Raw genomic sequence first — 7827 nt, forward strand, 5'->3', positions numbered from 1 at the left:
AATTAACATGTTTAATTCTCAGTGCAATTAATTATGAACACTGTCTAAGTGTTTCTTGCAAAATAGTTGTAGAATAATGGCTCGCGTTTCCACCTTCCCTATTAAAATTGAATAGCTGTTAAATATCTGGTTAAAACTTTACGATTGGTAACGTAATATGAGGATTGTCCTCAAAAGTGCCGAGAAGGACTTTGTCCTATCGCATGCTTTCCGTATCCTCCCGCTAATGTTATGGATCATGTGACTCTCGTCCTTCGATCCAAAAGCTAGAATTCTGTTACGGTCAAGTGGAATATGGTTGCTTCCATGAAACCCAAACTTCGAAAGTTGGGATAGTTATATGATATTCATGGAACTGAAAATTATTTTCAGATACAAACAAAGCAATGTTTGTTTGCAAGTATTAGTAAAAGTGTTTACTATGCATTTGACTGTTGGGAAAGGGATCCAGAAGAACGCCTGTCATATAATGAAAGGTGAATAAAACAACAACTTAAAGAGAAAGGAAGTGTCCAAAGGGTGTTAGTATGACTTACACGCCTAGGAAGTCCGGGGCTAACGCCACTCTTAAGTTGGGTGCTTCTTTTGCGAGTAGGAGAAATACTAAAAGTTAAACTGTTAGAAGTAAAAAGGCAGAAAGAAAGATGACTGGAATATCCAGCTCATGTATGAATGTCATACAAGTTTTTGTTGTATAGTAGGCTGGTCAAAGATATAGTTCTTGGGAATTATGGTTAAACATGTTAATCACTAATTCTTGGGTATTGTGAGTTAATCACAAAGATACCCGCTCGATTGCATTCAATTGCGAATCACTGTAAGAGCTACTGTGGCCTAAAAGACTAGCCAGAAATGAGGTTAAGGTATACACAGGGAACATAGTAAATGTTACTATACCTTCCATCGGTGTATTGCCGTCTGTATTTATTTTCATAATTCATTTAGAGTTTTACAAACTCTAGCCCATTGCATAAGGTATCTTGCAAGAAGGTTGTTCATAAGAGAACCTTTTATGTTCGATGTTATGAATAACACAAGGGCCATACTTTCATTATGAATGAGATGTATGTTATGAATATTGATAATAATACAATACCTCTGGGTTTACTTTCATAATTCATTTTAGAGTTTCATACACTCTAGCCCATTGCACAATGTATGTTGCAAAAGAGTTGTTCATAAAAACAACAATTGTTGTTAAGTATTATGAATAACATGAAGGGCCATGCTTCCATCCAAGATGGGACGTATGTTATGAATATTGAGGGTAATATGATACATCCATAACACTGACGCTAAATGTCGCAAGACTAAAAGAATACCACACAAGTGTGGCACTACATTTGGTCACATTGGAGAAACCCGCATGGAAAATTCCATTATGATGGATTTTGAAGTCTTTTTGATTTTGAATCATCTGACACTTGCAACTTTCCTCCGAAAAGTGAAGTGACTAAAATACCGTTCACAGGCAATAAGGAACGAACAACAAACTTATTAGTGATCATACATTTGATGTGTGTAGTCCGATAAGTGTTGTTAGTGGTGGATTTATTTATCTTCAGAAATGACTCAAGTAGATATATGGATATTTACTTGATGAGACGTAAGTCTGGATCTTTTGAAATCATTCGAAAGGTTTTCAAAAATGAAGTAGAAGTTATTGTAACAAGAAAATTATGTTTCTGCAAATTGATTGCACAAAGGAATATTTGAGTTACATGTTTAGCGAATGTCTGATGAGTTGTGAAAGGGGTTTCATAACTTGCACCTCCCGGAACACCACTGCAAGTGAAAAGTCCGTCGAGATGTAATCTAACCATTTATGACATGGTAAGGTCAAAGATGACATAAATAAATTTGCCATTATCCTTTTTAAAGTGATGCTTTAGAGACTGCGGCTTTTACACTGAAAAGAGCTACATCGGGTCTGTTGAAATGAAGCCATGGTATGGTACGCCCAACCATGTTATATCTTTTCTTAACATTTGGAATATGGGGCTTGTGTAAAAGGTTACAAACCTATTCCAAATCAGACAAGTGCTACTTTGTAGGTTATACCAAAATGTTGGGTATTCCTCCCTCACTATACCGAGGCAAATAGTTTTGCCGTGAAACGGTGTGCTTTTAAAGAGAATGGTTCTTTCAAAAAGGTGAGTGGGAGAATAGTGCAACTCGACGAGATAAACAGTATCTAAGTCATCAGATCAAAGGAAAGAGACCTTCGAAGTAATTCCAGAGTTTCCTACTGCGACTGATACGGAAGTCTCTACAATAAAATGTATGAACTTCGGTCGAACTTGCAGCTGAACCACGTAGGCAAGGCTCGTGCAAACCTCTCAGGTGCGCAAACGAGATATTGTTGTTAGACAACATTATACCTACGATACACAAGGAAGCGTTGATGGGCCCTGACTCCGGAATTGGCTAAATGCCAATACAACCCAAGTTAGTTTCCATATAAGTGATTCAAGATTAAAACCTTGATACACCTTTCGGAAGACTTAGAGTCTAACGAATATTTATGGAACTTAAAACTGATATGGATAAAAATGTTTTATCCATAAAGCTCGACTTGTTGAAATAACAAGTTCAAGAGTTGACTACGATGAGGTTGTTTTCATCGTAGCGATGCTTAAAGTCGGTTCGGGTTGAACTAGCAATTAATACATATTTCAATCATGAGATATGAAACATGGATGATAAAAGGATTTCCATCTGATGGAAATGAAAGCTAGGACTTGTATATGATACAGTCCAAAGTAATTTGTCGATCCAGAGGATGCTAGTAGGTATGCAAACTTCAGAGTTCCAGCAATGGACAGAAGAGAGCAAAATGGAGTTGGAATCTTCGTGTTTTGATGAAATGGTCAAAGGGGTTTTGACTTCATCAATGGGTAACGAAGATGCTTGTAATTCAAGAAAGTAAGTGGGAGCGTAATAATATTTCTAAAAACCTTATGTGCTTGGCACATTGGTAATTGGAAATAAATTTCTTGACACGAATTAGGACTTCATTTGAAAATAGTTTTTCGATGAAGTGCTTAGGCTAAATAGCCTCAATATTAGGCATGATGATCTATGGAGATAGATTTACCTAATGGGGCTAAGCAATGAATACATATTGACAAGATGCTAAAACCTTTTAGCATTTAAAACGCCAAGGAGTGATTCTTGCCAAAGTCACATGGAAAGAGTTTTTGCAAGACTCGGTGTCCCAAAACACTGATGAGTAAAATACATGATGCAGATTCCACACACTTTTGTGTTTGGATTAATCATGTATTCCATGGTATGTAAAACAACCAGATATGTCCGATACTCCCAAGGTGTTGCGAGTATGGATACTAAAGTGATCAAAGTACTGATCGTGGGACAACAGTGAAAGATGTCATTGAGTACTAGAGTAAGTACTGATGATATGTTTTCTTGCAAGCGGAGATCATGAAGAGTTCGTTGTAAAATGTTACATCGATAGTCTTCATCTTTTCACCGTGCGATTTTCGATTTAAGTTAAGGGTTTTGTGTAACACACAATGTGGTGGCACAGTTAGTTGGAATTTGTTCAAACTAGTTACTGTGGCGAATTCTATAACAAGGGCTAAGTATGTTGACGCTTTAGAAGCGACAAAGAAGATGTTGAATCATATAGTTCATTCATGAACTTAGTATAGTTCCAAGATGGCTTTTGACAATGGGACACTACTGCAGGTAGTTGCTCCATAACTCAGTCTGAGGAATCCAGGTTCGACCTGTGATTCACATACATACAAAGCCAAGTCCACACAAAATATGAATTTTGTGAAAACGTGAAAACGCGAGGACATGCAAAGATACACACGGAACTGAAGTCGTCAGATCCGTTGGACATCAGGCTATACCACAAGCGAAGCATATTTACACCGGTGTGCCACAGGTGTAAAGTGCATTAGCATTAACTAGATTATTGACTCTAGTGCAAGTGGGAGTCTGTAGGAGATATGCCCTAGAGGCAATAATAAATGATATTATTTATCTCCGAGTTCATAATTATGTTTATGTTCCATGCTATAACTGCTATGGTTCTCGAGTCTGCAATAACCACGAGGCTCGGAGGAAGACTCATATGCACGTGTGGAATAATAAACGGTAAAATGTATTCCTAGTCTGGCCTCTAAGACTAGCTCAAGTGTTGCATGATGGTTATGTTTTCCTGATCATGGGCATGTCTATGTCAGCAACCTTGAGGGCATAATGTTAAGAGAACATTTGTGTTGAATCGACCCGGCATGATGTTATGCTATGAGATTCATTCGTCACAAGTTTATTGGTACATAACACAGAGATGGTTAACGTTTGCATGATTCCTTAGACCATGAGAGTATCGAGTTTCTTCATGCTTGCTTCATGAACTTTGGGGTTTGTTAAACGTCATCCGTAAATGGGTGGCTATTACGGCGGCTTACGGGTTCATGGAAAAGTGTGTCAAGTAACTTGATAGCTCAAGATTGGGATTTGCTCCTCCGACGATGGAGAGATATCTCTGGGCCCTCTCGGTGTTACGGTATCCATCATCGTCTGGCCAGACACTTTGTGATTTGATCACGGGGATGCCGGAACACGATAACGAGAAAAGAGAACAATACCGGTAACGAGGTAACTAGCATAGTGGACAAGTTGTTGATCCACGGGAATGCCAACATGTCTCACCTCGGGTATTTGTAACATATCGCGAAGCAACAGGAATAGCACACGGCAACTGGAGGTTCACTCGAATATTTATTCGTGTGGGTATAGGGGTCAATATGGGTGTCCACGGCTCCGATGTTGATCATTGATCGGAAGGGGTTCCGGGTCATGTCTATACTTCACCGAACCTATAGGGTCACACGCTTAAGGGTCATCTATCTGCTGAATACTAGACAGGGAGTCTGAGAGAAAATCACCGAAAAAGTTTCGGACACCGAAAAGTTTCGGACAGCGGAATCGTACCGCAGAGAGAGGTCATCGGATAAGTTTCGATGATACCGAAAAGTTGTTTCGGGATACACCATTAAGTCAAATTGGTTTCGGCACATGCCTGATAATTCTTGGAGGATGCCAGAATCATTCTGGAAGCTTTTTGGAATTTTCTGAGATAAAAACCGGAAATGTTCCGGAGCTGCCGGAGCCACTTCAGATGCGTTTCGCAGATGAAAATCACTAAAACCGGAATTGTTTCGGAACGCGTTGAAAATCATTTTAGTGGGTACTGGAAATGTTCTTAGCCCACATAAATATTTTCAGTTCGATCAGACGCTGAAAAATGTCGTCGTGAATAGTGAAAATCAGCTTTATGGTTACTTTATGGAAAGCCACCTTTTGGGGCTTTGCTCCAAAAGATCTTGGGGATGACATGGATGGATAGGAGCCATTTTTTGGGCCCCTCATGGGGGTGTGGCCGGCCACATGGGGTATCCCCCCTTGGGGACCCTCTTGTTCCTTGGTTTCACTCCTAGGTCCTTGTGGAAGGACTTCATTCATGTGCATTTTGGTTTTTTTTGTGAAACTACCCTACCCCCTTGGGATTTCCTATAAATAGAGGTGGAGGGGCAGCCCTCCACACTCATCCCTTGCTCTCATACACATGCCATGCATTATCTGGCTTCTTCTCTCCCTCCCACGAAAAGAGTTTCGTAGAGCCGTAAGGCTGTCTGGGTTCCGGCAGGAACTAGTTCTGGACGGCGAAGCCCTGCCGGATAGATGACACCGTATGTGTGCAACTCTGTAGAGAGATCGTAGTTTCGTTCTTAGTTCGTGAGTGCCTCCCGAAGGGCTGTCCATGTGACCGTCCGAGTTTTGAAGGTCCTCCCGAAGGGCTGTCCGAGTGACCATTCGAGTTTCGAAGGTCCTCCCGAAGGGCTGTCCGCGACACCGTCCGGGGGGCTGTTCGACCGCCTCCCGGAGGGCTGTCTGAGGAGCAGATGAGGGTATACATCCTTGCGGTTGGGAGGTTGTAAATCCTAGCTGCGGGGATCTGCACCGCCGATCGTCATCGACTCTACTTCCCGCTGCGCTACGAGTCGGTAACGAAAAAGATCAAACCATGTATGCAGTCTCCATAGTGGTCCTGGGCTGGTGCGTAGGTCGGAATTTTTTTGTTTTCTGCTGCGTTACCCTACAGCCTTTAGTCCCGGTTAGCCACGAGAACTGGGACTAAAGGTCCTCCGCCCCGACGGACCCCTGGCGGCCACGTGGACGGGCCTTTAGTCCCGGTTAGCCACGAGAACCGGGACTAAAGCCTTTAGTCGCGGTTCGTAAGAGGCACGACTAAAGAGGGGTCTTTAGTCGCGCATATTTAGTCCCGGTTGCACAGCCGGGACTAAAGGCCTTTGCGAACCGGGACTAAAGGCCCATTTTCTACCAGTGGTGGCGCATGCAGTTGCACACTAGGGCGACATATGTGTAGTTGTGCATTGGACATGACTAACTTTGCTCTAATTATTGTCCATTATTTTTACAACACAAGGTAGTAGGAGCTAAGGATCAGAAGATACAATTTCCAGCACAGGTAGACAATGCGCCTCACCAAATAACATGAATTATAACACCAAAAATCAAACACCATTTGATGTAAGCAAAAACACAATTAACTTGGTTAGCAATGCCTTAGCCAACGAGAACAAGTACAATTATAGTTTCAAAAAAAATTGAACAGAAACTAATAGGTACTAAAGAAGCAAGGCATAAATAAATAGGAAGAAGAAAACGGTGCAGGAAAAAGACAAAAAAAACTCATTTTTAATTGAACCAAGAATGAATACATAATGATAAAGAAAGGGAAAATGCATTTTTTTTAAATGTTTCATATTTCCAAAAAAGAAAGGAAAAAATATATAATATAAAAGGAGAAAATAAAAAAGTAAAACATGAATTTGTTGAAATAAGAAATAGAAATCGAAGACAAAAAAGACAAAAGAAAAATCGATACGTGCTCTCGGATGTTTCAGTACAAAATATCCATCTGTACAAGAGCAAAGGCCGGTGTGCATCCGTCATCGAAACGGGCCACAGTGAAAAGGAAAACATAAAAACACTGATAAAGAGCGCAGGCGAATCGCTCACCCACAGGAAAAGCCCGTCCGTTTCTCAAAAAAAAAAGGAAAAGCCCGTCCATCCGTCGTGTACGGCACGTCCGCACGTCAACTTCAAAAGAAAAAAACAATGCCCACAAAAACCTAAACTTAGTTGAATAAATGGTTTACCCTAAAAAACAACGGAAGTACTTCACGGACGACGCATGCACTACAGCTAATCCTACCGCCCGCTGCTGTCTAGATTTGCCCATGGATGGTGCGATAGACATGTCGTGCAAGTTTCGGCTGGACAAGCGTCGTCCGTGTAGCAGTGCCCTGCACGAATTTTGGCACGGACATCCGACCGCTACTGAATCGACTGAGATTTAACGGTGCGTAGCATGTCCAGTCACGCGGTAAGACGTGGCGAGGCACGTTAGCGTGTTAGGACACCCATAAAACAATGCTTTTTTTATGAGCCGGACAACAATACTCTACGGCGACAGTATGGTTTTGTTTAGAGGAGAGTAGCACCCAATACTCTCTCTCTCTCTCTCTCTCTCTCTCTCTCTCTCTCTCTCTATATCTCTCTCTCTCTCTCCTATGAAGAGGGGCTTCTTCTGTTATCCACGCTCTACAATCTATCATCTGATACCCTCCGCGTCGTGCTCGTCAGAATTGAGATTTCCTTGGTAATTTTTCCCCTCGTCCCATGTTCTCTTTCTCGTGCATGGATACAATTAGAATTTTTTTCTTGCGAGAACAATTAGAAAATTTAATCAGCTTGTTCTTA

The sequence above is a fragment of the Triticum aestivum genome, chromosome 2D (assembly GCF_018294505.1).
Source record: "Triticum aestivum cultivar Chinese Spring chromosome 2D, IWGSC CS RefSeq v2.1, whole genome shotgun sequence".
NCBI classification, from domain to species: domain Eukaryota; kingdom Viridiplantae; phylum Streptophyta; class Magnoliopsida; order Poales; family Poaceae; genus Triticum; species Triticum aestivum.